Genomic DNA, 20936 nt, shown 5'->3' with positions numbered 1-20936 from the left:
GTTTGTATTGCTGTCAAGAGATACCATGGTCATGGCAACTCTTATAAAGAACCACATTTAATTGGAGTGGCTCGTTTATAGTTCAGAAGTTCAGTTCATTATTATCATGGTGGGACATAGCAATGTGTAGGCAGCCATGGTTCTGGAGAAGTACTTGAGGGTCCTACAACTTGCATGTCACAGGAAGTGGTCTGCAATACTGGGAAGTATCACGAGCATATATGAGACTTTACAGCCTGTCTCTTCAGAGACACATATCCTCCAACAAGATTACACTTACTGCAACAAAGCCATACTTAATATTGCCACTCCCTTTGGGGATCATTTTCTTTCAAATAATCACATTCCACTCCTTGGCCCCCAAAGGCTTATAGCCATTTTGTAATGCAACAATGCATTTAGCCCAACTTCATAGACTATTTCACATAGTCTATCACAATCCCAACAATGTTTAAAAGTCCAAAGTTCAATGTCTTCTCTGAGATTCATCCAATCTCTTCAATGTAATCCCCTATAAAATCAACACCAAAAACAGATCATATACTTCCAAAATATAATGGTACAATATATACACTAACATTCCAAAATGTAGATAAGTGGGCATAGAAAGGAAATACTAGACCAACACAAGACAAAAACTTTCTAGGCAAACACCAAACTCTTCATCACCATAATGTCAAAATGCACTTCAGATCTCTGACTCCTTTTATATTTGTTGACTTCAGCACACTTCCTCTCTTGGGCTGGTTCACTCGCTGTTAGCAGCTTTTCTTGGCAGGTATGCCATAGCTCTGTCATCTCTAACATCTTGGGATCTCCAAGGCAATTCTGGCTTTAAATTCTCAGCTTCACATAATGGCCTTTCTAGGCCTCCATCCAGGAATACCCCTGACATATTTCTGGCCTCAGTAGCTTTCCTTAGATTCAGAGGCTAATCCCATAGCCCATTTCTTTTACCCTTAATTGTAAAGGCAGAACCACATGGTCAAACCTGCCAAGTTATGCTGCTTGCTAAGGCTGGAGCATGACCCACTCATTCAATTACATCTTCACCAGCTTTCTCTTTCTTATGAAGATTCCCTGTCTATGGAACAGGTTCTGTACCAGCCTGGCCTCTTCCCCACCATCTGACTCTGGAGTGCAGCTATGCTCCACCACAGCTAATTCTAAGATTTTATTTAGTTCCTTTTCCCAAGTTGGAAACTTAGCTGAGTAGGCTCCTACCCTGAGGTTACCACTTCTTTTATTCTATTACTTAATCTGCTAATATCCTTGCATGCAGGATTAGCTACATTCTAGTTCCTGGTGTTCCTTTTCTCAATTTGTACATTTTGTATTTTTATTTGATCATTTTGGGCCTTTTCATTATAAATCTTCATCAGAGTTAGCACTAATTACCACATAACAGTGTCTGTACTAGTCAGTTTTGAGGTTTCCTCTGCCAACAGATTTAATCAAAACTCTTCACTTTTGCCTCAGGCAGACTTCTACACAAGAGTAAAAAGCAGTCATATTATTCATCAAAATTGTTCTACAAACATTCTCTAGCACACATATTAACATTCTTCTCCACTGAAACCTCTTGCTCCACATAACTATTCTTAGCAATCTTGTCTTCCATGCTCCTATAGCTATAACTTGTTGGGTTGTGCTTAGAACATTCTGATGCTTTCCTAACCCAAACTTCCAAATTCCTCCAAACAAAAATAACATGGAAATCCTATCATAGCAGTACCCTAATCCCTGGTACCAACTTCTATCTTGGTTAAATTTTCTATTGCTGTGGAAAAAAACACCTTGACCACATTTAATCGGGGGGCTTGCTTACAGTCCAGAGGTTCAGTCCATTATTATCATGATGGGACAAGACAGCATGAAGGCAGATATGATACTGGAGAAATAGCTAAGATAGAAGAGTCTTATACCTTTCAGGCAACAGGAAGTGGTCTGTAACATTGGGTGGCATCTTGAGCATATTTGAGACTTCAAAGCCCATCTCCACAATGACACATTTCCTCCAACAACATCACACCTACTCTAACAAGGCCATACCTCCTAATAGTGCTATTCACTTTGGTAATTATCTTTTAAGCCACCACACCAGGCATTTTATTGAAGAATTTATTAAGACGAACCTTTAAATAATTTACTATCTCATTGAACAGGATTCTAAAAACCATGCCTAAATTTTTCTGAGACGAGACTCTATTCAACACCTGCACTTGCTTATCCTACTGACACATGAAATATGGCATGCTTACAAATTTAGTTTATAGTTCCTCTCATACATATTGTGTATATTCACAAGCAAGTCACGATATTAATTTGCTGTCTCTGAATTTCATATTCTGTTTTACTGTATTCATTATATTATCTTTAATTTAAAAATTTCTCAAATTGTCTAGATGCAAAAATTAATAATTAAAAGTATTATGTATCCAATCCAATTAATTATAATTAATTCACTTAGGTTGTCTATATTCCTACCTAACATGTTCTTCCCTTGTCAGGACATTACACTAATTTAAGTTTTCCAGGCACTTCTAAGCTGTCCCAAATTTTTAACTATGCTTGCTTATGAGACTTTTTGGCCAGATAGTTTGTAAAAAAAATAATTATTTTGAAAGTCTATTATTTTGTTATAATAATGTAGGGAATTTTTTGTACACTTGAAGAAATAAAGTCTAAAATACTGTAGAGAAAATTGCCACTACTGCTCTTTAAACTGATGTAGTTGTATCTGATATAGATGGCCATTACTGGTGTTTTAAATCTAATTTAAAATTTTTAAAATTACCTAAACCTTTCTTGTGATTTGTAATGAATACTGAAGAAGGTTTAAACTTCAGAGTTCCACAAACTTTAACAATGCTGTTATAGCATGAAAAACTTGTTACAGAATCAAGATAGTAGCTTAAACGGTTCAAAAAGAAAGCTGACAATGTCAAGAAATTCTTCCTGTCCAAAAGTTGTATTGAGCCATAAAGAATATAGTGATGTCTCTAGGACTAGTTGCCACTGAAGGACATGAGTGTCTGTGGTCTGGGCTGTCCCTGAAGCCATGCTGCTATCCATGATCCATGCTGTCACCACGGGCTGTGCTCCTATAGAGGCAATATTGATATGTGTGGTCCATGTTACCACTGAAGGTCATATAGCTGGGTGTAGTCTATGCTCCTGCTGAAAGTCATATATGGAGTCCATGGCCCAGGTTGCTGTTAAAGGCCATGTTGATGTCAATGCCATGATGGTGTCCATAGTGCATGCAGCACCCAAGGGCCATGTTAATGTCTATGGCCTATACAGCTGCCAGGACCCATGCGGAAGAACATGATCTGTGCTACCACCAAATGTAAATGGCAAGTGAGGTTATTTATTACCTTATGGTATTGATGTGTACAGACACACATTTGAATATGAGAAACACAGAAGGCTTCTATGACAACGTTTCTCCCTCAAAACTACATCCCAAACAAAAAAGAAATAGTGAAGACAGAAAACTATGTGTCCCTCTTTACAGTTGATGGCTTCTGGCAGGGGAGAGGATGGGGAAGGACTCATTTTTAAGAGTCTAAAAACTAGCTAGGCGTTGGTGGCACATTTTAATCCCAGCACTTGGGAAGCAGAGGCAGAGAGAGCTGTATGTGTTCGAGACCAGCCTAGTCTACAGAGCTAGTTCCAAGACAGGCTTCAAAGCAATACAGAGAAACAAACCCTGTCTCCAAAAACAAAACAACATAACAACAACCACAAAGAGTCTGGCAGCTAGAAGATTAATCACTTTTCAGTGAGTAGATCAGTAACACAGATGTGGTAGTTTTTCCTCCTTTCTTTCTTTTATTTATTTTTTATTTTATTTATTTATTTATTTATTTATTTATTTATTTATTTATTTATTTATTGCAAGATGTCACAAGTGAGGGGGTTTACCTGGTAAGAAGGAAAAGTGAATGTAATCAAGGTACATTATGTAAAACATTCCAAATAATCATTAAAAATTTTTGGAAGAAAAGAATAAAATAGTCTTGGCTTTACACAGATAAGACAAAAAAAAAAGAATATAAAGTTAAGGTATTATAAACAAATGAAAGCACATGTAAAATCAAAATTGTCAACAAAAAAAAAAGAATATAAAGTTAAGGTATTATAAACAAATGAAAGCACATGTAAAATCAAAATTGTCAGTTACCACAGCACATTCTGAGAAAGGAATGACCAGTGTTGAATGTATTAAAGTGACAGATGTGACTGGTGGGAGACCCCATCACAGTGGGGTCAAATCATAAAAAAAATCTCCATGACAAAAGCAACACTTCTTCCATGTAATTTGGAGTACCCAGGAAAATAGTAGACAAATATGAGTTAGAAATTAATTCTTTTCAGAAACATTCATGTGTATTTCATGATGATGGTGCTGACATGTAATTTAGCTTCTTTGCCATATGAGATTATGTAATATAATATTGAGTGAAAACATATCAATTACCCTATTGTTTATGCACAATTTTGTTTTCAGAGTGCTTTTTGTGTCATCTTACATGCAGCATGTAAAGAATAGCCTGAAGAAGTTAGTTTCAGATTGACAAACAACATTTCTTTCACTGGCGAGTCATTGTGTTTTCAGAAAGTGAGTTTTAATGAGAACACCTATGTTGATGCTAAATTACTGTAATCCCAACTGAAATGGCACCATTAGAAAGACCGATTTTCCCTCCATGTATTACTTTCCAGCAGATATAACTTCCACATTAGAAGAAGTAAAAAGAATGAGTATAATTGGAATGAACCATGATAATTCCAAAAGGCAGGAGACCTGTAACTGGCCACTGAGATGACATTGTTACTGCTAGGAAAGACAGCCCAGTATCTCTCAAAAGAAGCAACTCACACAGTTTGGGTTAGGTTGTCCCTGTCTTGTTCTTTTTGCTTTATACTTGAAAAATTATGAAAAAGACAATGCTTTTATTTGTTTTATTCTCTAGTCAACATATATTTTCAGAATAATGAAACACAAAATAATTTGAATGCTTTTTTATACATGCATGGTTTTAAAAGTAACAGTGAAAATCTTCTTAAGTATAAACAGGTGGCCATTTGTATTGCCTTTTCTGAAAGCTCAATTTTTTTTTAAACAGGCTTCTGTCACCAAATATATATAGCAAGAATAACACTAATGAAGGGTTGCTGCAGAGTACCAAAGAAAAATAGGGACACTTCTTTCTAATCAAAAGAACAGTTAATCAAGAGGCCATTACTAATCTAAACATTGATGAATTGTGAACCTAACAATGGTGCCACTATTTTCATTAAAAAAAATACAAATTGATTTAAAAACACAGATTAACATCAACTCATTAATAATAGGTTATTGCAATAATTCATTTTTTCCAATAGATAGATTATCTGGCAAGAATAAAGGATAAGCACATAAGAATTAGGTTATATCATATTGCCTTTTAAATTTATTACATCATGACAAAATGATGCCACTTACAATATTTAAGTAATTGAATTTTGTGTAAGTTCATGAATGCCTCTTTAATATGACAGCAGAATTCTTGTACACTTTGCATAGCTTTAAATAAATTTAGGAGTGCCAACTGACATTTTATTTATTTAGATCACAAAGTTTACATCATCTACATTTGCATTTTTCCCAAATTCACTTGCTTTATACTGAGAGTGGTATGTCACTTTGAACTTTCTTCAAATTAATTAATTTTAAGTAGCTTATCTAGTCTGTGGACTTCCATAATTTGACTCAATTATTGATTGTAAGTTTTAGAATATCTTCTTTGATTTTGTGGCTATGAACTTTTTCTATCATTTTTCCAGAACTTTTTTCTAACACTTTCATCCATAAGCTTATGTGAGACATTTGAGAGGATGACTACAGGAGCTCAATACCGTTCACTCTACGTTTACATATACAATATTTTCATTTACTTGTTTTGATTTATGTTTTTAATAATGTTACTTTCTCTTTAATGGTCTAAGTATGCATTTTAATGCACATTGCAGTGACCTATCTATTCTTTTCATTCTGTTTTACTTGCCCAATGTTTTGAATATGAAATGTCCCCACAGACTCATGTTCTTGAATACTTGTTCCCCAGTTAGTGATGCTGCTTAGAAGATTGTTGGACCTTAAGGAAGAGAAGTACATGGAGGTTCATGACCAGCAGGCCTGGAAGTTGATGCACACCATCTTTTATGAGCTGACTGCTTCCAGATAGAGAAAGTTGGCAAGAGCCAGAATTCCATGCTTCCTTCACAGAGGACTGACAAGATGTAGCTTCCATACTTATCCTTCCCTGTGAAACTGAAATATGTGGTTCCATAAACCCAAAACCTTTCTTTAAATCACTTCTCTTACATATTTGCCACGATTATTAGTAAAGTAAATAATTGAAATGGTTTCTTCTGCCTTTCATAATGTTGCCTTTCCCCACAAATCATCATGCAGGTAATGTCAACAGATTGCCTTTATACAGACTAAATGGGATTTCATTACTGGGTTTTGTCTTCATTAGTGACTTTGAGAATCATTATCTGATCCTTGCTTTGTGATCCTACATACCATGGCTGTTCTTAACATGTTCCTGGATACCTTATTGTATTAGCTGTAATTTTCAAAATTCTATAGCTTGTAACCATATATTTAATTCATACACATTGGGTGGGAATGTGGAAGTAACTCTATGTTATCACACAATATATTTATCCCTACTGTACCTACTGCCTGTCAGTATTGTCAACTATCATTTATGATTCTTATTCTGTGATTTCCCAATAATTATGGGAATAAAATTGATAAATTTATATAGGGATATATGTGAACATATGGCATCCTCTAGACTCAAAAATAGTTACTTATCAATGAAAATTTCAGCAATTTTTATAAGATAAAATTCTGCTACATGTTAAAAAGGGAATTGTGATGTAACTAAAATAGATTCTTAAAGAGAATAAGACACAAGGCTTCAATGCAGCTGCAATGGGACAATGTTCTCACTAGCTCTATATATGATCATGGATTGATGGTTGGAAAGCAGGCATCTACAAAGATGACAGCTTTATTGTCCCCAAATAAGTAGTTATACAGAAGTGTAGCTATCAACTTTGAAGAGAGATGAAGATGGAACACATAGCCCAAATGAATGATACATAAATGAAATAACAATAAATAAATCATCAAATTATTTACAGAAGTCAAAGATTGTTTGCAACACATTTGTAAGATTCTGTTTCCCAGTCCTTATCTATGCTGGCCATGAATGTTTCAGCAATGGTAACAAGATATCCTGGTTATAGTTTATGTCACAACATTCCTTAAGGTATAGAGAAACAAGCCACTGAGTCATGTAAATTTGTAACTTACCTTTTTTTTTACTTTATGAAGTTAGGGGCTCTGGTATGTGTAGAAAAATAAGTTTGGTATTATCTTCCTAATACTATTTATAATCAAAATATGATTAATATCTTCACTTAAAATCATATTTTAAAAGTAGCTTGTTACTGAATGTTGACACAAATAGAATTTATTAATTTGTGTCAACATTCAGTAACAGGCTAAATATATATATATATATATATATATATATATATATATATATATATATATATAGAGAGAGAGAGAGAGAGAGAGAGAGAGGCCTGTTACTGTCACTTAAATGAATGTTTACCCTGAAAATCAGTGTTTCTCATCAAACACAGGATTAGAATAATAATTTTATCAGTATTTAGAAACAAGTAACAGGTTTGAAGATGTCACAAAACAGGAGAATAAGGGTAGGAATGCCAACTACCCTCTCACCCATCATGTCCTACCAGTTCTTTAGTGCTTATGTTCTGGTTCTAGCCACTAAACCTCTTTCCAACAGAGCATCATTAACATTCTTTGCATTTTCTCAATGCTTTCTTTTTGTTTTCTGTGAACCATAAATGCATCAAGATTGTTTCCAATAATGCCTAGAGCATAATAACAATTCATTGTTGATAACTACTTTTCGGCCAATTTTCATTGATCTGAAGTGTACATGAATGTTTAGTTTCAATGCAAAAATTTTTCATTTGGAGTCTATAAATACTGACCAACAAATAGTACATGGTTCTATTGTGCTATTGGTCATTGGATGCATTATTAGAAATTTGAAAAACCTATACTTAGAATTGAGTTCCTAAGCAAAAATTGAAAGTTAAGTTTACCTTTTAATGATAACTAATTATTAGTGTATTCATGCACGAACCTTTAGCCATGAGCAATTATCAATTCAGTTGAAACATCTGAATATAAGCCTTTAATTTTCATATAACTTACAGAGTGATTTGACAACATACTTTTCTGTTTATCTGATTTGAAGAAAATTGTATGTATTACTGGCAATGTAAACTTAGCCAAGTAATAAAGCTGGTAGGTCATAGATCCTAAAGGAGAACCTAGACTATCATTTCCTTAAACCAATGTGATTTTAAAATCTATTTTTAGCACTTATCTTTATACCCACAAATATGTGTAGCTCTCACCCTTCACTACTGAAACTGTTTGCAATAGATAAATGATGTAACAGCAATTTATAATGAATAAAAATGAGGGAGGGATTGGGACAGAGGAATAAAAATGGTAGGAAACAATACTAGTATATAAAACTCTCAAGTAAATAAATAAATACACAAATAATGCAAATTACTTCAAAAGCATCTCACTAATTACCCAAAAATAATCAATAAATTATCAAAAAGTAAATCGATAAGAAAACAGAAAAAAGCAGAAACAATGTTATACATTTTCCTGTAATTAATAGTGTAGATAATTTATTTCAAATTCTGCCTGGCTGCATCTATTTTATCTCAACATTAAAGGAATACACAAGTTATAAATTATAAATTGTTAAAATTTATGTATTGATGTAGTTATAAATAGACATAAATTATTTTTATGGAGATACATTTAAGCCACTTTCTGCCAAAACTGATCCACTTTCTGACCATGTATTTTAATATGAAAAAAGTTATAGAAAGTATTATATAGATATTAGACTGTGTCCTGCTGAGGTCAGTAAAAGAATTTGATGATAATCTTATATCTGATAACAGAAGGAGGAATAAAACCTCACCCTTACCTAATTTTTGAGGTTTCTGTTATTTTAGCTCAAAAAATGGAATTCTTTTAAAGATGTATCTTAGTTATTATATGTATATAAGTCTGTGGCAACATGGGGTTTTGTGAACATATCAGTGAATACCCTTGAAGAATTCAGAAGAGGTCATAGGGCTCCTTAGAGCTATCCTTGTGAAGGCTGTGAGACATCCCATGGAAGTGCTCACAATTGAACTAGCATCCTTTGCATGAACAGCAAGTGCTTTTAACCACTCAGCCAGTGCTCCAGCCCCTGTAATGACATCTTTACCAACAACTCTTAGCACTCTTACTGTACTAATCTCTAAAAGCATTATGACTATGATATTGTAAGATGCACTAGAGCTGAGCTGCATTAACATGGGGAAATATGTGGCATGTGTTATTTTTTTTCTTTTCCCTTTTTTTTTTTATTTAAAATTGAAACATGGTTGTTTTACATGTCAATCCCAGTTCCCTCACTCTACCATCCTCCCATATCACACCCACCAAACTCCAGACCATCTCCTTTCTGCTCCCCAGGAGGGGCGAAGCCTTCCATAGGGAGCCTTCAAAGTCTGTCAAATCATTTGGAACAGTGCCTAGGCCCATTCCGCATGTGTCTAGGCTGAGAGAGTAACCCTCTATGTGAGATGGACTCCCAAAATCCATTCGTATACTAGGGATAAATACTGATCCATTACTAGAGTCCCATAGACTGTCCAGTCTTCCTAACTAACAACCACATTCAGTGGGTCTGAGTTGGTCCTATGCTGGTTTCCAAGCTATCAGACTGGGGTGCATGACACCCCCTTGTTCAGGTCAGCTGATTCTGTGAGTTTCTCCAGCCTGGTTTTGACATTTTTGCTCATCATTCCTCCCCATCTGCAACTGGATTCCAGTTCAGCTCAGTGTTTAGCTATGGGTATCTGCTTCTGCTTCCATGAGCTACTGTATGAAGGCTCTAGGATAGCATTTAAGGGGATTAAAGGTAGATTTCCCAGTATTGCTTAAATTGTTAGTTGGCATCATCCTTGTAGATCTCTGGGCATTTCCCTAGTGCCAGATTTCTTCTTAAATCTATAATGGTCCCCTCTATTATGGTATCAGTATCCCAACACGCCCCCTCCCAAAAAAGCCCAGGGCCAGATGGTTTCAGTGCATAATTATTTCAATATTTCAAATTTCAAAGAACAGCTAATACTAATACTCCTCAAAGTGCTCCATACAATAGAAGCAGAAGAAGGGTCATTGCCAAACTCTTTTTACAAGGCTACAATTACCGTGATAACAAAGACACAACTTGAAAAAGAGAACTACAGACCAATACACCTCCTGGACATTGACAAAAATTACTTAATAAAATACAGGCAAATCGAATCCAAGAATACATCGGTGAAGTCACCAACCATAATCAAGTAGGCTTCATCCTGGGGATGCAGTGATGGTTTACCATATGATAATCCATTAATGTTATCTATGAAGTATTTTAAGCCTAATGCTAACCCTGTCCACTTTATCCAGACCTTCACTATAGGTGGATGTTTCAGTTGAGATCATGATAAGAATTTGTGAATCTGAAAGGTGAATATGTCTTATTATTATTTATTTTCCAATAATGTGTATTCATTTAACATTATGGTAAATGGCTTAGACAACTACATGAACAAAGATGATTAGTAAGGACTGAAGTATAATATGCTTATTTGTCAGGTCTGCCTCCTCCCCACACATCTGATTCTATGACTCTTCTCCTCATATATGGGTCATCCCTTCTCTCTTTTACAAAAAATAGAATTAATTTAAAATCATATATTTAAGATGTAATGCTTAAAAGCAAGTCTCTTAAAGAATGTATTATTTTCTATTAACTTCTTCTAGTACTCATAAATTTTTTAAAGCACATAAATATTTGAAACATCAATGAATATTGGGTTGAAGACATGTTGTTGCATTGGGCACAAAGATCACATTTATAAATATTACTTGTTTATACTTTTTTAGAATGGGGCCAAATCTTGGGTGTCAACTGAGGTTGAAATACAATCACATATGACTATTTAGACAGGAAATGAACTTGTCCAAACTTTGCCTGATAAAAATGTTATAATTATTTATTTTTCATAGATGATTACATTTTGTCCTACCTTGTAAGGATGTATCCCTTCTGAAAAGATATCCATTGCATCACTCACCTTCTAGTTTGAAAAACACGCCTTACATTCTGAATCGATATAAGCAGATGTCAAAAACTCAAAGAAGTAAATGTTTGTGGGCAAATTCTCATTATTTGTGTGTATTCAACTACTTTCTCTTGATTAAATTTACATTATATTTTAAGTAAAGAAGTTTTAACTAAACGTTTCTTCCAAGACAATTATAAATTTAATATGGTCCCGAAAAAATATTTATTTCATGTTCTAAACTTAACAAAAACATATAGCTTTATACTAGTGGAAAAATTCAGAAAATGTAGCTTAAGATGTTTTAAAGATGGGCAGTTGATACAACATTCTGAACTGAGAAAAATGTTCAAATGTGAATTTTCAGGACAAGAAATATCTTGGGAGAAGAGGGAAAATGAGAAGTATTAAATGACAAGATAATAAGGTGAGATTAAAGAGTAAAATTGGTAGTGACAGAAATAGAAAATAATAAAGGATTTTAAAATGTGAAAAGAATAAAACAATTATTAAAGTGTCAAAAATAATCTAGTAGGGTGGTTCATTATGCTGAATATCGTCTTAATTCCCAAAGAGAATTGCTAGCAATTGTACTGTTTATCTAGGTAAAGGTTTTTAAATACCAAATCCTTTTCAGAGTAAAATACACTAATTTTCTCCCTTTCTGCACATATTGCAAAAAAAGAATATTTGCATATTTAATCATTTAAAAATCAATTTAAGAGAATTTTCCTCTGTAACTAATTTGAAAGTTTGAAATACCATATGAACATGAAGCAACAAAGCCATTGTTGCCTGTGAAAGATAAAGTATAATTACATTTTATTCATTTGTAGAATTAATAATAAATTATAATGGAAAATGGCATTTAGCATAAATCTCAGAGAATAATTCAAAGTTGATGGCCAACAATACAAAACTGTTGCAACAATGACTTCATTTGGAAATTATAAACATAATAAACATGAGTAAATTCTTCTAAATATGTTTGTAATAGCACAAGTATACTCAATTTAATATAAAATTAGTGATCTTATTATAAAGGAAAATTCTAATAAACTATGTCCTTATTATAGACACAGAGTTCTACCCTATTTTAAATCAGCTGAAATTGAATCACAAAAAGCTGATTTGAATAGGCAATTACTTACTCATGAGTAATGGGCAGTAAAGTGATTTTGATTTTATATTAGGAAGTATATTCCTCATCTTACTTGAGTTTAAATAGCATAATTAATTTTTATAAATTTATTGATATGTTTTAGAACTGTGCCAGATTTATATATTCTTTTAAATTTTATTATACATATGATTATTTAATTAAATAACCATTATTAATCAAAATAATATCCATGTTAATCGAGTAAAATTAATGAATTTACATTTTTAATGCTATTTTTAATGTTTTGACTTGGTTAAAACATGCTATTTGATACATTTTCACTAAACAAAGACAAAAACATGCTCTAAATTTATTGATTATATAACCATGAAATTGAAATATTTCTGATTTCAGGCACTCACTCACAAGAAACTTAAATGTAACCTAATATTGCCTAGTAATTAGAATAAAATATGTAACAAAAGCACAGGTAAGGAATATATTGCTTTAACATGTTTAAAACAGATTTTTATGAATTTATTTCCTATGCTTTCATTTTTCCTCTTTACCTGCTTTATTAGTAGCATACTTTGCTACCCATGTCTCCTCCGTCAGTGCCATAGAGTTTCCTGGGTTTGGGGTTGGAGGGCAAATTAGGTCAAGTTCAGATTTTCCATGCTTAGACATTCAAAGTAGATGACAAAATATAGAACTTGGCTTAGATGAATATGTATTAGACACATGTTGGCCTTTAATAGTCAGTAAGCAGGGACAACAAAGCTAGAGTTTCATGAAAGATACAAATAAACGTCAATGGTGAAAATATCACACAGCCTTTTATTAAACAATATCAGCCCACTTTCAAATGTTTATCTCACCAAACTTTGAGATTTTTCCCTCTAGGAAGAATATTTGAAATGATGTAGCTGTTTCTATTTCCTCCTTTTTTAAGTTGGTTACTTGATGTAAGGATGTATAGAGAACAAAGAATAAAAATCAGTGGACTATAAAATTTAAAGGTGAAAGGAGAGAAAGCCTGGGCTTTCTTAGCAATGAATTTCTGCAACTATTTTGGATGAGAGAAATAAATTTGTAATTTGTTCAAATGACTATTATTTTGGATTATCTCTTTTGACACTCAACAAATTCCTACCCATTACTGAATGTGAAGGCTATTTATTAAAAAAAAATTTGTACCAGGTGGAAACACTAATTCAAGTATTTTATTCAAGTATTTTCCTTATTAAATATATATCACAGAAGAATATGTTGGGCTTATGCAAAGTTCTATTAACCCCTTATTGTTCTAAGAGCAACATTATATGTACACGATTTTGTAAATGGTAACATGCAAGAGTACTGATGATAATGTTGTTCTCAAAATCAACTCTACGTTTTGGCTATAATCTAGGCAAATATAAACCCAGAATTTTATTTTTTATATGTAATATTGAGAGATATATCTATTTATGGTAGTTGAAACACAATAGAACTTTTCATTATAAGAAGGATTTTTCTTCTTTTTGCATTACTAAGAAGGTTATTTTGATCATTTTGTATGACAAGTGTTTTCCTTCACATTAATCACTTAAGAGATATACACAGGAAAATTTTTAGCAATGGAAAATAATTAGCTATTAAGATTACTTTGCTGAATTATCCCATCATAGAGCTACACTGACAAATACTGAAAGAAAGAACACATATCTGATAATCAATGACTAAGCATATTAGTTCTTAGGAATATGAAATTTTCCTATAAGTCAAAGCTTAAAATCAAAACTTAACCTGTCTCAGAATTTTAACAAACAAGCAAACAGAAAACAACAACAACAAATCATGCTCACAGGAGTTAACTGATGCTTAATACTTGCAATATGACATTAGTTATACTCTGTTCTTTTTAGGAAAGAAAAAGGTGGGGGAGGGGAGATGAGCTTACCAGCCTTGCAGAGAATACTGGAGAAAAGCCAGTGTCTTTACTCTGTTGAGTGTCACAGTCTCCCTGTCACCCCATGAAGATGATTCTTCACACCTGCAGGACTACAAACAATAATTAATGCTGTAATGAAGACTCCTGATAACTGAATAAACAAAAACATTCCTGAATCCTGAAACCATGGAATGCTATTCTGAGATTATATCATAAATCTGGTTGCAGGAGAAGTAAGTTTATTGATCGATCATTTTTATTACTACTTGAGAATTTCATCCAATGTATTGATTATTTTTGTCAACCTGACAAGAGTTGCAAACTTAAAAATCACACAAATGGATGAACAAACAAAAACAGATGCCCTTTCTTCCTGCCACTTTTAAAAATCAAAAGTGGCTTCTCAGCTAGGTGTGGAACTGCATGTCTAACTCTTCTCTAGGTACTCAGGTTTTGTTTAGCTGGTTAAGGCTTGCACAGGTCTTTTGCATGCTGTGAGTTCTGCGTGCGACTGCATAGTTATGCACAGTTTCCTTATGCTCATCTACCATCCCTGGCACTTACACTCTTTTCACTTCCTGTTCTGCAATAATCCCTGAGCCTAGACAAAAGCAGATTGATACAGATGTGTCATTCAGCATTGTACCTCGACCTGTGGTGGCCTGCATGATGTTAATCACCGTCTACTGCAAATAGATGCTCCTCTGATGAGAGTTAACACAGGCACAAATCTATGGGTATAAAAAGTGATTAATAATCAATTTAATGTTATATTCTTTTAGCAGAATATTATTATTAGGTTCTCACCTGGGGCATATAAACTAGGTAGACATTGCTTTTTGACTGCAATTAATGTTGTCATGTAAGGTTCTGTGGTGTGAGACTTAAACCTAATCAGAACATAGCTTGTTATTCCCATGAAACTTGTGCCACTATTGCATCAATAAAGATGCTTTTCCAGGCTAATGGTTGTAGAGGTCTCACAGTCACAGCTGGGTGACTGGTGATTACTTTTTTTCCTTTGTTGGAATGTATAGTACCTCTCATCTTGATGCAAGTTAGGCAGCAGGGATGAAGTTGCCAATTGAATACAGTTTGATTATTATTTAATGACTTAAACATAGTCTATTATCAGTGATGGGATCTTACTATCATGTAATAGAGGACAACTAAAGTATTGACACTACCCTGTAATTTTGGGGAACATTACTGCAAAGGAGGTAAAGAATTACTGGCACGAGGTATTTCTATTTGCTACCAAGTAATGTCTAGTAGAAGCATTGTTACCTCATTAAAGGGTGTCTTAGTTTCTTTCCCACTGTGACCAGGTAGTTTATAAGAAAACATTTAATTTAGATATTCTTACATTTTCCTAGAGTTGCTTAATGACCATCATGGTAGGGAACATAGTGCCAGGAAGACAGACAGGCAGGCAGGGAGAGCAAGTAAGAGTGGGTTGGGCAGTGGTATTTTGTAAGCTAAAAATCCACAACCATGACACAATTCCTCCAACAATGCCACACTTCTTAAACCTTCCTAATAGGTCTACCAACTGGGATTCAAACCTTGAAATATATGAAACTGTGGGGAACATTCTAATTCAAACCACCACACAGGTTATCTTCACTTAAACTCTTAGTATATGTGTGCAGGTATATATATTACGAAGTTTCTGCAATAGTGAGTTGCCATGTGTGTTTTTGAAAGCTATTCCATGTTATTTTTTCTTCCTGTGGTCCCTCTTCTACCCTACCCTCACATTCTCTACCCAACTTTGGGCTTTTCAGCTCCATTATTCAGCTTTAAACTTTTATACCACTAGTTTCATACCTGTTACGAGCATGTTTTCCTGTCAGCCTGGTCCAAGAGCCACGCCAGCCTCAAATAACATTCAGAGACACTGCATTTGATATAATGCTATTGACCAGTTACTAGTTTCTTATCAACTAGCTCTGTCTTAACTATCAACTCATTTCTATTAATCTAAGTATTTTCACGTTGTATCATCTTACCGGAAAGAGGGGCTGGCGTTCTACCCTCTCCATCCTCCAGGTTGAATCTCCTCCCTACTACTTCCAGAACCCTCCTTATCTCCTAGTCCCACCTATCTTGCTTTCCTATTGGCCAACAGTGATTTATTCATTAACCAATATGAGAAACATATTTATAGAATGACATCTCCCATCATATCCCCCCTGTCTTAAAAGTCTCCCCAGGATCATTACTAATATCCTGATTTATAAGTATTTTTAAGGAGACACATTTATGTAAATTTCAACATTAATACACATATATGAGAGCAAATATGTGACATTTGTCTTTCTAACCTCACTCACAATGATTATTTCCATCTCATATCCATTTACCTGAAAATTTCATTCATCTTAATTAGTTGTACTGGAAATATAAGTTGTTTCCATTTATTTGGTATTGTGAATACAGCAGCAATGAATGAACATGGATGAGTAGTTATGATAGAATAAAGTCTTTTGTTTATATTTCCAATAGCTGGATCATGTGATAGACCTAGTTGTAACTTTTTAAGAAATCTTCTCACTCTATTTTTGTTTATATAATTATAATAAAATCACAGACATTTCTATTAAATATGAATAAATATTTACTAAATTTATTTGCATTTCTTATACACATAAAATGTAGGTTTAAACATATATATGTAATAATTTGGTAAAGTTGTGAAATGTTTTAAATATATGCATACAGTTTTTGCTATCCAAAAGTATTAATACTCAAAATGATAACATCAAATAATAGTAAAAATACTTTCGGGACTAGGGAATCGAACTGCCTATGTGATTGGCTTTAAGTTCTTTCAGGTTTATTATCTTTCTCAATTCAGTAGTTTATCTTATGAGAGCACCAAATAATTCACATTTTACCTAAATTTAATTCAAAGAGGTTTGAATGAAAATTCTCAATTTTGTAGGAATTGAATCTAGGTCCTGCATGTGTACAAACGCAATCTGCGACAATTTGGTTTGTCCATTTATACACCCATAATCACTCTGTCAATCAGAATTTGTCACAAGCCTGTCACCATTGACAGTGTCCTTTATAATACTTCAACCTAGTGTGCTTCTGATTATATTGGTTTATTCAAACAAATTTGCAATGTCAGAAGCCCATTTTAAAAATGAAAAATTTCAGGCATGGGGGGACAATTTCAGCATTTCTAATTCTCATGGAGATGGCTGCTGTATAAATATGTGGACATTTTTGATTCTGTTTCAGGTTGTCTTTTCTTTTGAGCTGATCTAAACTAGAAAAAGCAGTGCAGTTTGTGTCAAGTGACCTGTGAACACTGGGCTGGAATTTTAATCACTGTTTTGATGTTTTGAATATTATGTTTGTCATTTAGAACAAATGATGACTGTTACTCCTTTCCTGCCTACTGCTTATTCACAGTCTACATTTATAAGTGAAAACTGTAAGCCAAAAAACAAGCCAGATATGCACAGTGTAACTGAACAAATACTCAGTTGTTACTGAGGTGATGAAACAACTTTGCTCTTACTAATAGGTATGAACTTTAAAGTTTTTTCCTTGTTCATTGTTATTTGTTAAAGTGTCATAAAAACACTTCGGCTATACTGCATTAAGAGCAAAGTCACAAGTTGTATAATGTCAATATTAGGAACTGTTTTATTTAAATCAAAAAGAAATCAAAGACTAGCTAAGGACTCAATATATGTTGGGTGATGGTCTTATATAACTAAGAAGAAAAAACAACACAGATATGTCTTCTGTATATAGTGGGAAAATTAAGAAAAGTAAATCTACAGAAACATTAAGCTTATAAAACTGCTGATTTATTTTAGCATTTCTACGTTATCTAAATTTTTAGCCATTTTCAAATGAGAACACCTGGTTCTTCCTTTGTTCATTAAGATTAGTGGTCAATGAGCAGCAATGCTACAGCAGTTAAGAGTACTTGCTGCTTTCAGAAAGCCTGAGTTTAGTTTCCAGCATCAATAGAGTAGATCAAAAACATCAATAACTCCAGTTCCAGGAAATCTGATGCACTGTTTTACCTCTGTGGACAACAGTCACATACACATACATACATATACAGATGTGCAAACACAATACTCATGCCTATAAAACATGTCTAGCTAAAAAGTAACTTAAAAAAATAGATGTCAACTGACTTAGTTATTTACTTCTGGGATGTTTATGGTCTAGCAAAATATAAATTACAAATACAAGTAGTAAACAAATCAATTGTAATAGCAACATTCCATTTCTTCATACAGTAAGAATTTTCTATTTCAAAGTTAGATTGGGACTGTTTTCCTCTAAATAGTTTCATCCTACTACACTGTTATTTTGTGTAATGCTTCTCCCAGCTTTTGACATTTTGTTTTACGTATAGAATCTTAATATAATGGTTTATCCTTAAACACACACACACACACACACACACACACACACACACACACACACACATTTTAAAGACCAAAGGCAATTATATTGGATCAATGTTATTTCCAATATTTCTGGCTAACTACATATTCTAAGTTTCAAAGTACAGGTGCTTCAAATTCATTTACTGAATGGAACAGAGTCTGTTTTTCTTGCCTTTCCCATTGGCAATATTCAAACTAAACTTTGTTTGCCTATGCATCTTTCTGTAGCAGAAGTGTCCTCTGTGTTATGTGAAAAGGCATATGTGTTCATACATTTATGACTGACCTTTTATTGCTTAAGCCACAGCCTCACACGAGAAGGCATAAACCAGAAAGTGCATAACTGCATTGTCCTACATAACAAACAAACAAACAAACAAACACAAAAGAAAACCTAAATAGCATTTTGTGCTTCTGGTTTCAAAACAGACTATAGTCATAATGAATTGGATTGGAATGAAAATGAATGAATTATAGCTGCATAAGGCACAGTTCCATAAATGATCTATACATAGAAGCATGGTAGAGAAAACTCAGTGTGGTCTAGCACCCCACTAAATAAATAAATAAATAAATAAATAAGCAATGTATGGATGATGAATATCATTCAAAGAGGGGGATATCCTCCACAGGGAGATTACAGTGAAATCAGGGGTGAATGGGTGGAACAAAGGCATCATGGCAGCCAAAGTGAATCTATCAGAGAATGCACCCCGACTTTAGCAGTTGCAGAAGGCATGGCAAACTCTGCCTTATATAATGCAGATAATGGGCACAGAGCTGTCATCTTGTACTGATTCAGAGGGGCACACTACATTGTAGTAGGGGAAGGAGTTGCTTTTTCATAATTTGGGTGCAGAAATCAATAATATCCTTGATGGCTCTTTGTGACCATAGTGTGTATGGGTCATCACTGCATACACAGTTTTACAGAATGTCAGCATCACAATGCCAGTGGCAATGCAGTTTCATCATATCACCACCAGCATCAGTGAGGACAATGATGAGTGGGTGCTGTCATCCATCTCCGCAGAGATCATCAAGTCAGTGGTGGCTGACTTTGATGTTAGAGAATTGATCACCCAGATAGAGCTGATCTGCAGGCAGATGAGCAGTAACTTTTAGGCTCCATCTGGATGGCATGTTCATGACACAATTGACCTTCAGAAAGGCATTCACAGAAGTGATGGAAGCCAAACAGTTGACTCAGCAAGAAGTGGACAGGACCAGATTTGTGGTGGAAAAGGCAAAGCCTCAGGAGAGGCAGCCATCATCTCTGTTGATGGTGACTCCAGAACAGCCAAGCTGATCAACCACCAAATCACGGGCCACCACAGGAGGTGGCGTATCTAAGCTGTGCCTGCTGAAGCTGCTGAGGATATTGCCTGCCAGCCCTTCTCCTCTCCAAAAATCACCTACTGGCCAGCCAGGCAGTCTGTGTTGCATCCCCAATGAGGTATCTTCCCTGCTTGCACCTTCTCAGGCCAACCAGGCCATTGCCTACACCATTCTCAATGACACCTTCCTATTTCCCCACCCTAGAAATCACTGTGAAATTTAATATGCCTTAAAGTGAACAAAATGAAAGTAAAGTCAGTTCAGAAAAAAAAAATAAAGGACAAAAGAGAGGAAGGAGGGAAGGAAGGAAGGAAGCAAAGAAAGAGGGAGATAATGGAGAAGCAAGGAAGGAAGACAGAAAGAAGGGTTAAAAAGTTCTAAAAGAAGTAATCAGGAATGAATAAAATTCTTGGGAATCTATGAAACACTAAAGACTATGCAGCCACTGGTCAGGATTCTCCACTCTGAACTTATTCTTATGGTAAAGCTGTATGATAAAGTGATATCAGTAATCAGCTGCCACACTGTTGCTGCAAACTGTCTGCATCTCACACCCCAGTGCAGTGCTGGGGACTTATGTCTAACCTGGCCACAGATTGGTGGAAAGGATAGCAGCAGCATGCAACCATGGAACATAAGCAGCTGGAAGAAGTCAGAAGGGAATGCACAAAACATGCTTTCTTAACATTCACAGAGAACTTTAGGGAGTAGTTGTTTGTTTGTACACTAAGAATAAATATTGAACTTTGCCAGTTATTAAGTCAGAAGTTACTGGCATTTATATTCATACAATAAAAGTCAAGACAATATATTCAAATAGTTTCTAATTCAATAC

At 34.3% G+C, this 20936-nt stretch overlaps 1 pseudogene; it reads left to right on the top strand.

The window, feature by feature from the left end:
• The first annotated feature begins 19359 nt into the window (after positions 1-19359).
• On the top strand, positions 19360-20116 carry LOC127234969 (prohibitin 1-like; annotated as a pseudogene).
• Positions 20117-20936: the final 820 nt, after the last annotated feature.

This window comes from Phodopus roborovskii, unplaced genomic scaffold (assembly GCF_943737965.1).
Source record: "Phodopus roborovskii unplaced genomic scaffold, PHOROB, whole genome shotgun sequence".
Taxonomy (NCBI): Eukaryota; Metazoa; Chordata; class Mammalia; order Rodentia; family Cricetidae; genus Phodopus; species Phodopus roborovskii.
The sequence above is the reverse complement of the archived record's forward strand: the minus strand, read 5'-3'. Positions and strand labels throughout refer to the sequence as shown.